Genomic DNA, 17,863 nt, shown 5'->3' with positions numbered 1-17,863 from the left:
GACCACCATACAAGAGAAGAAATACTGGAAGAAAAAGTCTAATGTTGTAGTCGAAAAGTGACATGCTGGACTAATACACCTTTTTGCAACAAACTTGTAGTGCTGCCCCTTTCTTCCAATATTTCTGTTCAATAGTTGCAGAGTTCCAAACCACAAAAACTGTGAGGAGCTTTATGGCATGGGTTACCTAGTGTGAGCGACATCACACAAAGCCGGACATTACTAAGCAAAATGTCAAGCATTGGATGATGTGGTGTAAAGCACACCACCAATGGACTCCACTGAAGCAGTGGAAATGTGTTTTGTAGAGTGATGTTTTGTAGAGTGACAGATCACACTTCTCTATCTGACAGTCTGATGGAAGAGTCTGGGTTTCTGTGAATGCTAGGAGATTGCTAGCTCCCTGACAACATTGTGTCAACAATAAAGAAAGTTTGGTGGAGAAGAGATAAAGGTTAGGACCCTTAATTCCGGTCAAGGCAAAACCTAATGCCTCACCATAACAAGACGTGTATTCTTCCAACTTTGAGGGAAAATTTTGGAAAAGGCCTTTTTCTTTTCGAGTATGAACATGTCCCAGTTCACAAAGAAAAGTCGATAAAGGCATGACTGTGATGTGGAAGAACCCTGACTTCAACTCTATTGATCACCTTTGAAATGAGCCAGAACTGAGATTGTAAACCAAGCCATCTTGTCCAACATCAATGTATGACCTTACCATTGCTCTTCCGGGTGATTGAGCAAAAATTCCCTGAGATACTCTCCAAATCTTGAAGAAAAGCTTCACAGAAGAGTAAAAGCTGCTATAAGTGCAAAGTGAGGTCCAACTCCATATTAAAGGGGTTATTCAGGACTTTTAAAATGTTGGTTATTGGGCTAAGAACTAACAGGCAGGAAGTTGCTAACAACCTGCCTGTTCTGCACAGGGACGATCTCTAGTGGAAATTCTCTGCTTTGTTTCACCCCTCGTCAACAGTGCACCAACTTCTCTTCCAGTCTGCTCTGTTGAGGAGGCGTCACTGCAAACATCATGCTCATTGACAGCTGGCTTCTCACATTTAAACAGCCAGTAGCTGGTTCTTAATCAGCATGACATCTGCAGAAACACCTCCTCAACAGAGCAGAGTGGAAAAGAACATACTGCTCTGTCAGTGTGACAATAATGGAAGAGGAAAATCGCTGGCACAGTGGTCTGTGGTTAGCAACTACCTGCAACTAACAATTTTAGATAACCCCTTAATTGTCTATGGATTCAGAATGGGATGTTAAACAACCTCCTGTAGGTGTAATGTCCAGATGTAACAACATTTTTGTCCATTATTCTGTGTAAAGCCCTAGTAAGTAACCAAAACACCACAATATGCCATGTAGGCTAATCGTGCAGCAGACTTTTCCCAAAAAGTTATATTAGAAGATTTGTAACAGGCTGACATTTTATGTAAAATTGCTAATACTAATCTGAACTAATTTTCATTTAACATCTTACATGTATAATAGTCATCCAAACAATGCAGGCATCTGTGATATTTTATCAATAGTGACGTAACATGTCATGGAATGAAGTTGAGCAGTAAGTGGGATAAATTAGTAATGAAAGTACATATAGTGCAGTTTTTTGGGGTTTTTTTAGGTTCTCTTAGTATTGGGAAAATGTCGGTAAAACAGACAGATCCATTACACAAAACGTTAGAAAACAGAATGCAGCAGGAAAAGATGGTCCTCCTGGTATTGTCGGATTTTGTGAACGGTTGTGATGACGTGCCGACTACCAACACATAGCGCGCTCCTAGGTCACAGGTAGTCGGAATGTCATTACTTCATAACAGGTAACAAAAGCCACTAGACCAACACTGATTTACCTTGTGAGTTTCAGTTGCAGTATTTTTTTTACTTTACCAAGTCTCCTGCTTGGTGACTATGTTTTAGAAATCCAGATTGTGACTATATTTTAGAAATCTTAAGCAGGCCCTTTTAAGTAATTGTTATTTTAGCTTTTTTCTAATAAAAACATCCATGTTCAAATGAAACAGTGCTTGAAGCCTGAAAACATCATCTGAAATTTAGAGTTATATATTTAGCAAAACCCTGTCCTGAATCAGAAACAGTCTCAAACCAATTGGGGCCACAACTTCTGCTGAAATGAATGTGATGTGTAAAGAAATGCTTGGGAGCAATGAAAAGGTTAAGTACTGAGTTCACACTGTGATGTCCAGTGAATGTCTAGTACAGATCGCAGTGCCTGATGTCTACCTGCACTGTGCTAGTGAGCTGAAAAGCATATTTCACAGTTTGATACTGTACCACAAACAAGCTGAAACAATGGTTTACAATATATCCTGTAGCCAAGCACTCAATGAAGTACAAACTCTACAAAATGTCATCACAACAGGAGCAATAAGGAGTTGTGTACATTAAACAGATAAAGATGATATAAAAAGTATGTGCACCCTGTTAAAATGCCTCGTTTTTCTCATGTAAAATAAAATCATACCAAGATAAATCATTTCAGAACTTTTTCGACCTTTAATGTCACCCGTAATGTGTTCAATACAATTGAAAAATAAACTGAAATCTTTTTGGGCAGAAAGAAAAAGACTAAAATAATATGGTTGCATTAATATGCACACCCTTAAGCTATTTGTTGAAGTACCCTTTGAATTTATGACAGCATTCAGTCTTTTTGTGTAGGAGTCTATCAGCATGGCACATCTGGAATTGAAAAACTTCGCCCACTCCTCTTTGTAGTAGTACTGCAAATTTATCAAATTATGAGTATTTCCTGTCTACATCACCCTTTTCAGGTCACTCATAGATTTTCAATTGGATTCAGGTCTGGGCTCTGGCTGGGCCATTTTGAAACATTGATCTTCTTTTGGCAAAGCCATGTTTTGGTTGATTTGGAGGTATGTTTAACAGCAATAAAGTATAATTCTGCCTCCACCATGCTTCATTGTGGGTATAGTGTTCTTTTACCTATGTGCATTGTTGGCTTTGTGCATAAAACATGGGTTTTGGTAAACTTGATGTAGGCTTTGGCTAAACATTTCAGGGATCGGATGTTTTTTTTGTAATGAAAAGCTGTCATTTTGTCAACGTGCCTGACAGTTCAGACATATGAACAAAATGGGAGATAGTTTTCTCATGCAGTACACAACCAGTACTTGCCAGAAATTCCTGCAACTCCTTTCATGTTGCTATATTCCTCTTGGCTGTCCCAGTAACAATTTTCTTCTCGTCTTTTCATAAATTTTTTATGGACATCTAGTTCTTGGTAATGTCACTGGATTGCCAAATTTAAGTCACTTCTTTATGACCGTCTTCATAGTGTTCCATGGTATAGATAAGACCTTGGAAATTTTTTTGCACCCTTCTGCTGACTGATGAGTTTCAACAATGAGATATTTACTGTTTTGTAAGTTTTTTACAGACCATGGCTTTTGCTGTAAAATGCAACTAAGAAAACTTTAAATGATGGCAGCTGTGCACTGACTAATGTATATCATGAGTTTATAAATGATTAACTAATTCTGAACACACCCACATCTCCAATTATATATAAGATTAGGGGTTCACAATTGTGCAACCACATTACTTTAGTTTTCTTATTTTCCCCCTCAATGTGATTTCACCTTGTTTATCAATGGATTTATTACAGATTATCGGTGACATTAATGATGGAAAATGTTTTGAAATTATTTTTGGTATGATTTTTACAAGACAAAAACTACACAAAAAGTGTGTAGACTTCTTATGTCCACTGTAAATGGGGTATTTTGTATAACGAAGATCCAACATTGTGTAAACAATATAAGAATATCAAGTCAATAACCAACTCTGCAGTTAACCATTTGGCTAACATATGCCAAAAGGAGCTGCTGTTTATGCAATTCCCTAATATATAATTTAGCATAGGAGGATGTATAGTCTTAGTGATAAAAAAAAATAGTAGTTCTAGATTATAGCAATAACTTAAAGGGGTTCTCCAACCAGTGGTTATCTATAGGATAAATCATCAGTTTCAGATTCTTGGGGGTCTGAGAAAAAGAACCCTCACTGATCAGCTGTTATTTGCTCCACGAGCAGCCTCTGCTACATACTACAGATTAGTAGTTGGTCTGTAGTACCTGGCAGCAGCCTCTAATCATTGAGTGGACCTGTGTTTGCCACTCCGCTCCATGTGTTTACATCCAGTGGCTGCTGGAGGAAATACCTGCTGATCATGGGGATGCCTTTATTGATTACCTATCCTGCAGTTAAGTCATAAATCGTTGTGACCAGGCAATCTCCCCTTTAACCCCTTCCCGACCCATGACGCCACATAGGCGTCATGAAAACCCGTGCCAATCCGACCCATGACGCCTATGTGGCGTCATGGAATGATCGCGTCCCTGCAGATCGGGTGAAGGGGTTAACTCCTATTTTACCCGATCTGCAGGGAGAGGGGGAGTGGTGCTTCAGCCCAGGGGGGGTGGCTTTGCCCCCACGTGGCTACGATCGCTCTGATTGGCTGTTGAAAGTGAAACTGCCAATCAGAGCGATTTGTAATATTTCACCTAAAAAACAGGTGAAATATTACAATCCAGCCATGGCCGATGCTGCAATATCATCGGCCATGGCTGGAAAACCTGAAGTGACCACCCCCCACCCCACCGATCGCCCCCCCACCGCTCCGTTATGGGGTCCGGTCCCCTCCGTCCTGTGCTCCGCTGCCCCGTGCTCCTGCCCGCTCCCCCGTCCTGCTGTCCGCTCCCCCCGTCCTCCGATCACCCCCCCTGTGCTCAGATCCACCCCCCCACCACCCCTTCATACTTACCGATCCTCCCGGTGTCCGGCCGTCTCCTCGCTGGGCGCCGCCATCTTCCAAAATGGCGGGCGCATGCTCAGTACGCCCGCCGGCCGGCAGATTCCTTACAGGTACATTTTGATCGCTGTGGTAGGTTCTACCACAGCGATCAAAATAAAAAAAATAATAAATAAACCCCCCCCTTTATCACCCCCATAGATAGGGACAATAATAAAATAAAGAAAATATATATTTTTTTTTTTCCCACTGTGGTTAGGGTTAGAACTAGGGTTAGGGTTAGAACTAGGGTTAGGGTTACGGGTAGGGTTAGGGTTATGGCATGTGCGGATTTGGCAGCGGATCCGCAGCGGATCGGCCGCGGATCCGCAGCGGATCGGCCGCGGATCCGCAGCGGATCGGCCGCGGATCCGCAGCGGATCGGCCGCGGATCCGCAGTGGATCGGCCGCGGATCCGCAGCGGATTGGCCGCTGCGAATTCGTAGCAGTTTTCCATCAGGTTTACAGTACCGTGTACACCTATGGAAAACCAAATCCGCTGTGCCCATGGTGCGGAAAATTCCGTGCAGAAACGCTGCGTTGTATTTTCCACAGCATGTCAATTCTTTGTGCGGATTCCGCAGCGTTTTACACCTGTTCCTCAATAGGAATCCGCAGGTGAAATCCGCACAAAAAAACACTGGAAATCTGCTGTAAATCCGCAGGTAAAACGCAGTGCCTTTTACTTGCAGATTTTTCAAAAGTCGTGCGGAAAAGTCTCACACGAATCCGCTACGTGGGCACATACCCTTAGGGTTAGGGTTGGAATTAGGGCTAGGGTTGGAATTAGGGTTACGGGTGTGTTGGGGTTAGGGTTGTGGTTAGGGGTGTGTTGGGGTTAGGGTTGGGATTAGGGTTATGGCTACAGTTGGGATTAGGATTAGGGGTGTGTTGGGGTTAGTGTTGAAGTTAGAAATGAGGGGTTTCCACTGTTAGGGCACATCAGGGGTCTCCAAACGCAACATGGCGCCACCATTGATTCCAGCCAATCTTGCATCCAAAAAGTCAAATGGTGCTCCCTCCCTTCCAAGCCCCGACGTGTGCCCAAACAGTGGTTTACCCCCACATATGGGGTATCACTGTACTCACAACAAACTTGGCAACAAACATTGGGGCCCAATTTCTCCTGTTACCCTTGTGAAAATAAAAAATTGCTTGCTAAAACATCTTTTTTGAGGAAAGAAAAATGATTTTTTATTTTCACGGCTCTGCGTTGTAAACTTCTGTGAAGCACTTGGGGGTTGAATGTGCTCATCACACATCTAGATAAGTTCCTTGGGGGGTCTAGTTTCCAAAATGGGGTCACTTGTGGGGTGTTTCTACTGTTTAGGCACATCAGGGGCTCTGCAAATGCAACGTGACGCCCGCAGAGCATTCCATCAAAGTCTGCATTCCAAAACGTCACTACTTCCCTTCCGAGCCCCGGCACGTGCCCAAACAGTGGTTTACCCCCACATATGGGGTATCACCGTACTCAGGAGAAACTGGACAACAACTTTTGGGGTCCAATTTCTCCTGTTACCCTTGCAAAAATAAAAAATTCTGGGCTAAAAAAATATTTTTGAGGAAAGGAAACACATTTATTATTTTCACGGCTCTGCGTTATAAACTTCTGCGAAGCACTTGGGGGTTCAAAGTGCTCACCACACATCTAGATAAGTTCCTTGGGGGGTCTAGTTTCCAAAATGGGGTCACTTGTGGGGTGTTTCTACTGTTTAGGCACATCAGGGGCTCTGCAAATGCAACGTGACGCCCGCAGAGCATTCCATCAAAGTCTGCATTCCAAAACGTCACTACTTCCCTTCCGAGCCCCGGCATGTGCCCAAACAGTGGTTTACCCCCACATATGGGGTATCACCGTACTCAGGAGAAACTGGACAACAACTTTTGGGGTCCAATTTCTCCTGTTACCCTTGCAAAAATAAAAAATTCTGGGCTAAAAAAATATTTTTGAGGAAAGGAAACACATTTATTATTTTCACGGCTCTGCGTTATAAACTTCTGCAAAGCACTTGGGGGTTCAAAGTGCTCACCACACATCTAGATTAGTTCCTTGGGAGGTCTAGTTTCCAAAATGGGGTCACTTGTTAGGGAGCTGCAATGTTTAGGCACACAGGGGCTCTCCAAACGTGACATGGTGTCCGCTAATGATTGGAGCTAATTTTCCATTCAAAAAGCCAAATGGCGTGCCTTCCCTTCCGAGCCCTGCCGTGTGCCCAAACAGTGGTTTACCCCCACATATGGGGTATCATCGTACTCAGGACAAACTGGACAACAACATTTGGGGTCCAATTTCTCCCATTACCCTTGGAAAATTAAAAAATCCTGGGCTAAAACTCATTTTTGAGGAAAGAAAAATTATTTTTTTATTTTCACGGCTCTGCGTTATAAACTTCTGTGAAGCACCTGGGGGTTATAAGTGCTCACTATGCATCTAGATAAGTTCCTTGGGGGGTCTAGTTTCCAAAATGGGGTCACGTGTAGGGGAGCTCCAATGTTTAGGCACACAGGGGCTCTCCAAACGCGACATGGTGTTCGCTAACGATTGGAGCTAATTTTCCATTCAAAAAGTCAAATGGCACGCCTCCCCTTCCGAGCCTTGCCGTGCACCCAAACAGTGGTTTACCCCCACATATGAGGTATCAACATACTCAGCAGAAATTGCCCAACAAATTTTAGGATCCATTTTATCCTGTTGCCCATGTGAAAATGAAAAAATTGAGGCTAAAAGAAATTTTGTGTGAAAAAAAAGTACTTTTTAATTTTTACGGATCAATTTGTGAAGCACCTGAGAGTTTAAAGTGCTCACTATGCTTCTAGATAAGTTCCTTGGGGGGTCTACTTTCCAAAATGGGGTCACTTGTGGGAGCGCTCCAATGTTTAGGCACACGGGGGCTCTCCAAACGTGACATGGTCTCTGCTAGCGATGGAGATCATTTTTCATTCAAAAAGTCAAATGGCGCTCCTTCCCTTCCGAGCCTTACCATGTGCCCAAACAGTGGTTTACCCCCACATGTGAGGTATCAGTGTACTCAGGAGAAATTGTCCAACAAATTTTAGGATCCATTTTATCCTGTTGCCCATGTGAAAATGAAAAAATTGAGGCTAAAATAATTTTTTTGTGAAAAAAAAGTACTGTTTAATTTTTACGGATCAATTTGTGAAGCACCTGGGGGTTTAAAGTGCTCACTATGCTTCTAGATAAGTTCCTTGGGGGGTCTAGTTTCCAAAATGGGGTCACTTGTGGGGGAGCTCCAATGTTTAGGCACACGGGGGCTCTCCAAACGCGACATGGTGTCCGCTAAAGATTGGAGCCAATTTTTCATTCAAAAAGTCAAATGGCGCTCCTTTCCTTCCAAGCCCTGCCGTATGCCCAAACAGTGGTTTACCCCCACATATGAGGTATCAGCGTACTCAGGACAAATTGGACAACATCGTTCGTGGTCCAGTTTTTCCTTTTACCCTTGGGAAAATAAAAAAATTGTTGCTAAAAGATCATTTTTGTGACTAAAAAGTTAAATGTTCATTTTTTCCTTCCATGTTGCTTCTGCTGCTGTGAAACACCTGAAGGGTTAATAAACTTCTTGAATGTGGTTTTGAGCACCTTGAGGGGTGCAGTTTTTAGAATGGTGTCACTTTGGGGTATTTTCAGCCATATAGAACCCTCAAACTGACTTCAAATGTGAGGTGGTCCCTAAAAAAAATGGTTTTGTAAATTTTGTTGTAAAAATGAGAAATCACTGGTCAAATTTTAACCCTTATAACTTCCTAGCAAAAAAAAAATTTGTTTCCAAAATTGTGCTGATGTAAAGTAGACATGTGGGAAATGTTATTTATTAACTATTTTGTGTCACATAACTCTCTGGTTTAACAGAATAAAAATTCAAAATGTGAAAATTGCGAAATTTTCAAAATTTTTGCCAAATTTCCGTTTTTTTCACAAATAAACTCAGAAATTATCGACCTAAATTTACCACTAACATGAAGCCCAATATGTCACGAAAAAACAATCTCAGAATCGCTAGGATCCGTTGAAGCGTTCCTGAGTTATTACCTCATAAAGGGATACTGGTCAGAATTGCAAAAAACGGCAAGGTCATTAAGGCCAAAATAGGCTGGGTCATGAAGGGGTTAAAAGGCACATTGCTAGTTACAACAATAGACTATGGAAAAAAGAGAGAGAGAGAAATTCCTCTTTCCTGCATTTATCAGAGCCAAACCAGATAACGTATAAAAATACAGTCCGTTTTTTACGGCCGAGATACACAGAAAAGTTCCTGAACAGTGATCCGTATTCAATGCGAGGATGCGATTTTGTTTCTCCAAAAAGTATCCGTGTGTCATCTGTATGGCATCCGTACGGTGAGACTTTCTCGCTGGCTTGCAAAATGGACATAGAATGGATCCATTGGCTCAAATATTCGTGAAAACATATATACAGTCTATATACAGGGTGGTCCAAAAGTAGGTGGACAGTAGGTGTAATAGGGTTATGAAGGGGGAGATTTATCAAACATGGTGTAAAGTGAAACTGACTCAGTTGCCCTTAGCAACCAATCAGTTTACACCTTTCATTTTCCAAAGAGTTTGTGAAGAATGAAAAGTGGAATCTGATTGGTTGCTAAGTAGTGTTGAGCGATACCGTCCGATACTTGAAAGTATCGGTATCGGAAAGTATCGTCCGATAACGGCAAAGTATCGGATCTGATCCGATACCGATACCCGATACCAATACAAGTCAATGGGACTCAAGTATCGGAAGGTATCCCTGATGGTTCCCAGGGTCTGAAGGAGAGGAAACTCTCCTTCAGGCCCTGGGATCCATATTAATGTGTAAAATAAAGAATTAAAATAAAAAATATTGATATACTCACCTCTCCGACGCAGCCTGGACCTTACCGCTGGTAACCGGCAGCCTTCTTTGCTTAAAATGAGCGCGTTCAGGGCCTTCCATGACGTCATGGCTTCTGATTGGTCGCGGCCGCCCATGTGACCGCCACGCGACCAATCACAAGCCGTGACGTCATCCCTCAGGTCCTAAATTCCTAGAAGGGAATTTAGGACCTGAGGGATGACGTCGCGGCTTGTGATTGGTCGCGTGGCGGTCACATGGGCGGCCTCGACCAATCACAAGCCGTGACGTCATCTAAGGCCCTGAACGCGCTCATTCTTAGGAAGGAAGGCTGCCGGAAAGAAGCCGAGGGTGAGTATATTCCTATTAGGTATATACTCACCCTCGGACGCGCCCTGCTTCTTTCCGGCAGGCCTTCCTTCTTAAGAATGAGCGTGTTCAGGGCTTTAGATGACGTCACGGCTTGTGATTGGTCGTGGCCGCCCATGTGACTGCTCACGCGACTAATCACAAGCCGTGACGTCATCCCTCAGGTCCTAAATTCCTAGAAGGGAATTTAGGACCTGAGGGATGACATCACGGCTTGTGATTGGTCGCGTGGCGGTCACATGAGCGGCACGCGACCAATCAGAAGCCGTGACGTCATGGAAGGTGCTAAACGCGCTCATTTTAAACAAAGAAGGCTGCCGGTTACCAGCGGTGATGTCCAGGGGCCTCCGGACAGGTGAGTATATCAATATTTTTTATTTTAATTCTTTATTTTACACATTCATATGGATCCCAGGGCCTGAAGAGTTTCCTCTCCTTCAGACCCTGGGAACCATACACTGGAAACTTCCGATTCCGATTCCCGATACCACAAAAGTATCGGATCTCGGTATCGGAATTCCGATACCGCAAGTATCGGCCGATACCCGATACTTGCGGTATCGGAATGCTCAACACTATTGCTAAGGGCAACTGAGTCAGTTTCACTTTACACCATGTTTGATAAATCTAACCCTTCATAACCCTATTACACATACTGTCGTCCTACTTTTGGACCACCCTGTATATATACAGGGTGGTTCAAAAGTAGGTGGACAGAATATAATAACATTTATTTTGATTTATTATTATTATTATTATTTATTTTGAATTTTTCTTCTGTTAAACCAGTTATGCGACACAAAATAGTTAATAAATAACATTTCTCACATGTCTACTTTACACCAGCACAGTTTTGGAAACATTTTTTTTGTTAGGAAGTTATAAGGGTTAAAATTTGACCAGCGATTTCTTATTTTTACAACAACATTTACAAAACCATTTTTTTAGCGACCACCTCACATTTGAAGTCAATTTGAGGGGTCTATATAGCTGAAAATACCCCAAAGTGACACCATTCTAAAAACTGCACCCCTCAAGGTGCTCAAAACTACATTCAAGAAGCTTATTAACCCTTCAGGTGTTTCACAGCAGCAGAAGCAACATGGAAGAAAAAAATGAACATTTAACTATTTAGTCACAAAAATTGATCTTTTAGCAACTATTTTTTTTATTTTCCCAAGGGTAAAAGGAGATACTGGACCCCAAAAGTTGTTGTCCAATTTGTCCTGAGTACGCTGATACCCCATATGTTGGGGAGAACCACTGTTTGGGCACATGTCGGAGCTCGGAAGAGAAGTAGTGACGTTTTAGAATGCAGACTTTGATGGAATCGTCTGCGGGCATCATGTTGCATTTGCAAAGCCTCTGATGTACCTAAACAGTAGAAACCCCCACAAGTGACTCCATATTAAAAACTAAACCCCCCCAAGAAACTTATCTAGATGTGTGGTGAGAACTTTGAACCCCAAAAACAATATCCCATACCCGTCCGCCGTACAGTCATTTCCAATATGTAAATCCATCTGAAGGGGTTAAATACATTTACAACCAGGCGCCTGCTAATGCAGCCGCCCCTGGCTGTAAAAACTGAGGAATGAATGGAATGCAGCTTCGTTGACTTGCGGTGCCATCTTAGAAGCTGCGCTCCCTGGTAGCATAAAGTCATATGAACTGTAGCGTGAGAAAATATTCAGGAAAAATTCCCATGCTAGAGTTCATATGAGTTTACGCCACCAGGGGGTGCAGCTTCTATGACGCCACCGTAAGTCAACTAAGCTGCATTCCATTAATTCCCAAGTTTTAACAGCCAGACTCGGCTGCATTAGCAGGCTCCTGGTTGTAAATGTATTTAACCCCTTCAGATGGCTTTAGAGCATGGGACATGACTGTACGAAGGACAGGTATGGAATATTGTTGATTTTTTATTTTCCTTTTTTCTTCAGAAGAACGAGGGCCGTCCGTTGGATTGAGCATACAATAAAGATATTAAAACCCCATGTGTTTATTTATTTCATTAAAATACTTTATTCATAATGTGTGTGTGTATTATTAACCCTTTACTACTATTGGATTAATAATGGATAGGTGTCTTATTGACATCTCTCCATTGTTAACCAGGCTTAATGTCGACTTACATTAGCAAGGTGACATTAACCCCTTATTACCCCATATCCCACTGCTACTCGGGAGTGGGAAGAGAGTGGCTAAGTGCCAGAATAGGCGCATCTTAACGATGTGCCTTTTCTGGGGTGTCTGGGGGCAGATGTTTTTAGCCAGGGGGGCAATAACCATGGCCCCTCTCTAGGCTATTAATATATGCCCTTAGTCGCCGGCTTTCCCACTCTGGCGGAGAAAATTGTGCAGGAGCCCACGCCAGTTTTTTCCGTGATTTAACCCTTTATTTTAACACCTAGAGCTCCCAAATTTTGCACACACAAACTACTAACATTATTAGTGAGGGATATGTAAAAATATAACAGATGAAATGGTTTGTCTCATATCCTGTCGGGTTTGATAAGGAGATAGCAAAAGCCGGCAATTGAATTACCGGCTTTTAAGCTATCTAGCTCTGTGTTAAATATAAATATATATATATATATATGTGTGTGTCTATGACATATATATATATATATATATATATATATATATATCTACCTACCTATACTATGTGTAGACAATAATTTTATCTATTCTAACCTGTCAGTGTGATTTTACTGTACACCACACTGAATTACCGGGTTTTCTGTAGAACACCGGGGTGTATTTCTCGCAAGTCACATGCATAGTGTAATCTGTATTTTTCTCGCCCCATAGACTTTCATTGGCATATTTTTGGAGGAATACACTGACAATCGCATGAATGCTGCGATTTTCTCAGCACATAAAATAGGGCCGAGATATATACGGCTGATGGAAGCTGCCCCAATAGAGAAACATTGGTCCATGTGCAATGCATTGATTTTGCGCCTCTCCCTCGTCCGTATTCCTCTTTAGTGTGACCGTGGCCTTATATGTGAATGGAGACAATGTATGATGACTAATTTCACAAGTAATGGTGCCCGTGTTAACATAGTCATTTGTTGATTCACATTTTCAGGAACACATATCTCTGAACCATCCCAAAAATATATTGAGGCATACCTGTTTCTGGTAACTTTTCAGACTAAGTTGTTAAATTTGAGTACATGAGTACATAAATATGCAAATTGTCTCTTTTCATTAAAGGTTCTTTATTGACTTTTAGGATTGCTGCTTTCTATAGATAGCACTAGAGTTCTAGTCCTCTTCCTCTCTGAAGAGACAATTTACATATTTAATTTCCCAGAGGAGCATTGTGATTCTTAAAAGTTTCCTGACCTTGGAATGCCAGGCTTGACATGTCACTCTCCGTAAGGAGAAATGTTACCCCTTGGATCTCGGTCAGACGCCTCTCACATAGCCACACAGGTCTCCTACTTTACACTGATCAGGGGCAATACCCTGAACCACAGTGTCTGCAAATTGCGTTCTGGTTTGACTTTTATTCTAAGTCATGTAACAAGGCATGTTAAAGGGTCGATATTGACTTTTAAGATTGCTACTTCTAGTAGGTGGCACTAGAGTTCTAGTCCTCTTCCAAGACAATTTGCATAGTATACAAGGATTAACTCCCATACACAGTACAAAAAGACTGGAGTTGGAGATATTTCTACTCTCCTGTCTCTAGAACATGTTTAGAAGCAGCAGCAGTAGCATGAAGAGCATTATACAGCCGCATGGGGACATTCTACAGTAGTACTGAGCAATGTAGCTGTGAATGCAGATCTGGGGTGATATTAACACTTACAAATTGCTTTTTAACAGTGAATAGTGAGTTCAGGAGACAGTAGGGAGGAAATAACATGGCTCATAAATAAATGAAGCATTTTTCTCTGATTAGATACATATTTCAAAGTTTCTTATTTCTGCTTTTACTGTTGATTCATGCAAAGTTTCTTGAAACAACAGTAACCATTTAAAGGGGGTTGTCTGGTTTAGAAAATCTACTTTCAAATACCCTAGTAAAGGAGTTGATCATGATTAAAAAAACATAACTCCTTCCAGAAACAGCACCATATCCGTTCATGGCTACATTCTTGTATTACTGCTCGGTTCATTGTATGAATGGGGCTGGACTGTAATATCACTCACCCCCTTAGACAATTGAGGCACAGATTCACAAAGAAACCACCCTGTTTCTCTAATCCAGGAAAATCCTCTTAAGAACCCTCCTCTGTTATCAGGGGAAGCTAGCCATAGCATTTCTTTTACAAATTACTGCTAAATGTTTGGGATCTTGAAGTTTCCTGATCTCACAGCTTTTCTTGTAGACAAATATTAAAGTGGAATGAAAATGCCATTGGCCACCTTGTTTTTTTCATGCATTACGTATAGAAATAAAGCTCATGTTAAGCTCAAATGACTGACAGAAAGTTGTCAAGTGGCCAAGAAGACTAAATGTTATTTTCAATGAATATACAGTTTACAAAAGTATTATTCTGGTATTGTATCACGCCAGTTCAAAATTGCTCTTTTAAAGATACTCTTAGTTTTGTGAAAATCATCTTCTATAGATGTTAGTCATTTTTTTTATCTATTATAAAAAAAAGAAAAAAATTGTTGTAAGTATATAATACATCTCACTCACAGTCTATTAAAGTGGAAAAAAGCATTTTGAAGCTGTAAAACTTACACCCAGCGGTGTCCACTTTAGATAAAAAATTTTCATTGATTGGATGGAATGCAAGTCTCATTTTTTGCCCATCGATTCCCCTGGTGACCTTCTCCGAGCATCAAAGCCAAGAACGAACCCAAACTGACCCCTGGCTTTATGTGCATTATTATAGTGAGAGACAGCAGCTACTTACAGTCCAAGCTATTGTCTCCATGGATGTATAATAAAGAATTCTAGAACTGCTCCTGCTGAGAACACTTCATGCACGTTCTCTTTCCTCTTTATAAAAAAAATCATAAAACTATTTTTCTTGCTACAGTTTCTAACCTTTTGTGAACAATTTGGCACATTCACTATAAAGTCCCCATACCTGTTCTACCATCATTTGTTTTTATTTTTTAATTGCTCCTGGACATTTATGTTACAGTTAAAAGGTATTTTAGAGTTTTGTGTAATCATTGTTATTGCACAGACACATCACCTAAATGCTCTTGCTTTGCTGTCTAACATGAATGTAATCTCCTGTTCCTTAATATCAAGCAGGAGAGAGACTGATTGATGAGAAATCCAGAAAATTGTTATTTAATTTATTTCAAGTTTTGTGAAGCTCCAGAAATATTTTTGTATACTTGTTTGCCCATATTAGCAGCTTTATTCTTAAGCTTTACATTTGTTAGTCAGCTAGAGTAGAGTATCTGAAACAGTTGGTTCTGTACATATCAAATATTATATATGTATATATATATATATATATATATTTGATATATTTATATATAATATTTGATAGACATATATATAGATATATATTGTTACTACTACTAGTAATAATAATAATATCAAATCTTTCAATTGATTCCTTCAATGGGCTTAAAAGTCTTGGACTGGTGAGATGATTTCATATTGTGCATCTATCAATAAGTTCTCTACACTCTTCAAACTTATAGCTAAGTGAGATAAAAAACTGAGCCAGGAGCCCTTAGATTGGCAGCTCCTATGGGCAGTGCCCTCGCTCCTTTATCAACACTTGCCTTTTTACTTCTGCTATTATACAGTATATGTTGGCACTATATATCTACAGGTTGCTATGACAGTTGAGACATTTTTTCATGCATCCTCTCATCTCTGTACAACCTACATTACTCAACCTCTCGACTCCTTGCATTGGCTGCCTTCAGGGAGCAATAGACTGCATCCAAACACACAGTAAAGAATTTTTTTTTTGTATATTTGTGCAAACTAGGTCTTAAATTATATACAGATATATATATATCCTCATAGATTGTAAGCTTGCGAGCAGGGCCCTCATTCCTGTTGGTATCTATTTTGAACTGTGATTTCTGTTATGCTGTAATGTCTATTGTCTGTACAAGTCCCCTCTATAATTTGTAAAGCGCTGCGGAATATGTTGGCGCTATATAAATAAAATTATTTTTATATATATATATATATATATATATATATATATATATATAATGAAATACATTAACATTTGTTAAATAATATGTAAATGTTGGGTTTAATTGACCTGTCCTGGAAAAAGTTCTGGAATGTCAAAAGTAGTACAAAGTAATGACATAAGAATTCCTCTATGAACTGTATGATTTGAATGCAGGATGCTACGACTTAATACTGGCTACATATTTATAATTAATACAGATTACTACATAGGTTATTGCATTGCATCTAATGCTAATCCTCAAGCAGCCAGTAGTCGCTGCAGAGCAGCAAGCATAAAGCAGTCACATCTACAAGAAAGTTATTTGCTCACACAATACATATTTCATCCAAAAAACCCCACTGCTTCGAAAAGCTGAATTTAAACAATGTAAATCTTACCTTGGTGTTGAAAGCATAGCTACTGAGCGGGAGAGTGAGAGGGAGAAGAAAGGGAAAAAATGCTATTTACACAAATAACAGTAACCCAGATACATCCAGCAGGATGGAAGAAATAGGTCCTCGCAGTGCAATCATGTCTCTCTAGATGTAGAAAAGTATTTTACCACCCTTTGCAACAAATCGGAATGAGCCCATGGACTCCGGTGCGCTGCAGCTGAGGAATTTCATGTCAAAGTCAACTTCTCAGGCAGTCTCCAGGGATCTGCGCTCTGCACATTCTCATGAAGGGTGTGAAAATCAGATTTTCTAAAATGGATCAGTAATTCTCAATGAAGGGGACAAGGATCGATAAATCATTGCTAAGTAGATTGTGAAGGAAAAAATTATTCTTGCGGTGACAGCGCATTAGAGCATTGCAAACAATCTCAATAAACCAAAAGATATCCCATTTCTTACAGAGATTCTTCATGTGTGTTTTTCTTTTAATAATCTATGGTGATGGCTCGGATTAGTGCTGAGGATGCAGCTCAATTACTTGAAGCATGTTCTATAAACAGACCATGGCATACATTAAATATATGTATACCTGGATGGTAATGAGTGGGCTATGTATACCTAGATTGGGGGGAACATATAAATACCAGGATGGGGAGGAGAGCACTCTGTATACCAAAATGGTGATGAGGGGGCCATGTATACCTGGATTGGGGATATATATATATATATATATATATATATATATATATATATATATATTATATATATATATACACACACCAGGATGGGGAGGAGAGCACTCTGTATACCAAAATGGTAATGAGGGGGCCATGTATACCTGGATTGGGGATATATATATATATATATATATATATATATATATATATATATATATATATACACTGTGTTCCAAATTATTATGCACATAGAGTTTAGGAGTGATAAGGTTAGAATTTTTTTGTTTGTCATTTAAACTCATTGATGGTGATGTGTGTCAGGGCTCTTTATATCACTGAAAGCAATTGCAGATACCTGTGCAAATTAGTTTGGCAGGTGTGTCCAAATAAAGGCAAGACTACTTAAGAAGGCTGTTCCACATTATTAAGCAGCCTACATTTTTTGCTAAAATGGGAAAGAAAAAGGATGTGTCGGCTGCTGAGAAGCAACAAATTGTGGAGTATTTAGGTCAAGGCATGACTACAATCAACATTGCCAAGACAGTTCATCATTATCATCGCACAATCAAGAAGTATGTAGCTGATTCCCAGCACACGTG

At 40.5% G+C, this 17,863-nt stretch overlaps 1 protein-coding gene across 1 annotated transcript in view; it reads right to left on the bottom strand.

Annotated features, from left to right (window-relative positions):
• The window catches only part of POU6F2 (POU class 6 homeobox 2), an 854,440-nt gene extending 837,714 nt beyond the window's left edge, over nt 1–16,726 (bottom strand). The window contains exon 1 of the mRNA XM_077269273.1: nt 16,591–16,726. The gene's annotated coding sequence lies outside the window, so the exon portion shown is untranslated. The remainder of the gene's footprint in view (nt 1–16,590) is intronic.
• Nucleotides 16,727–17,863: the final 1,137 nt, after the last annotated feature.

Source organism: Ranitomeya variabilis, chromosome 6 (genome assembly GCF_051348905.1).
Source record: "Ranitomeya variabilis isolate aRanVar5 chromosome 6, aRanVar5.hap1, whole genome shotgun sequence".
NCBI classification, from domain to species: Eukaryota; Metazoa; Chordata; class Amphibia; order Anura; family Dendrobatidae; genus Ranitomeya; species Ranitomeya variabilis.
This window is presented reverse-complemented; position numbering and strand designations above follow the sequence as displayed.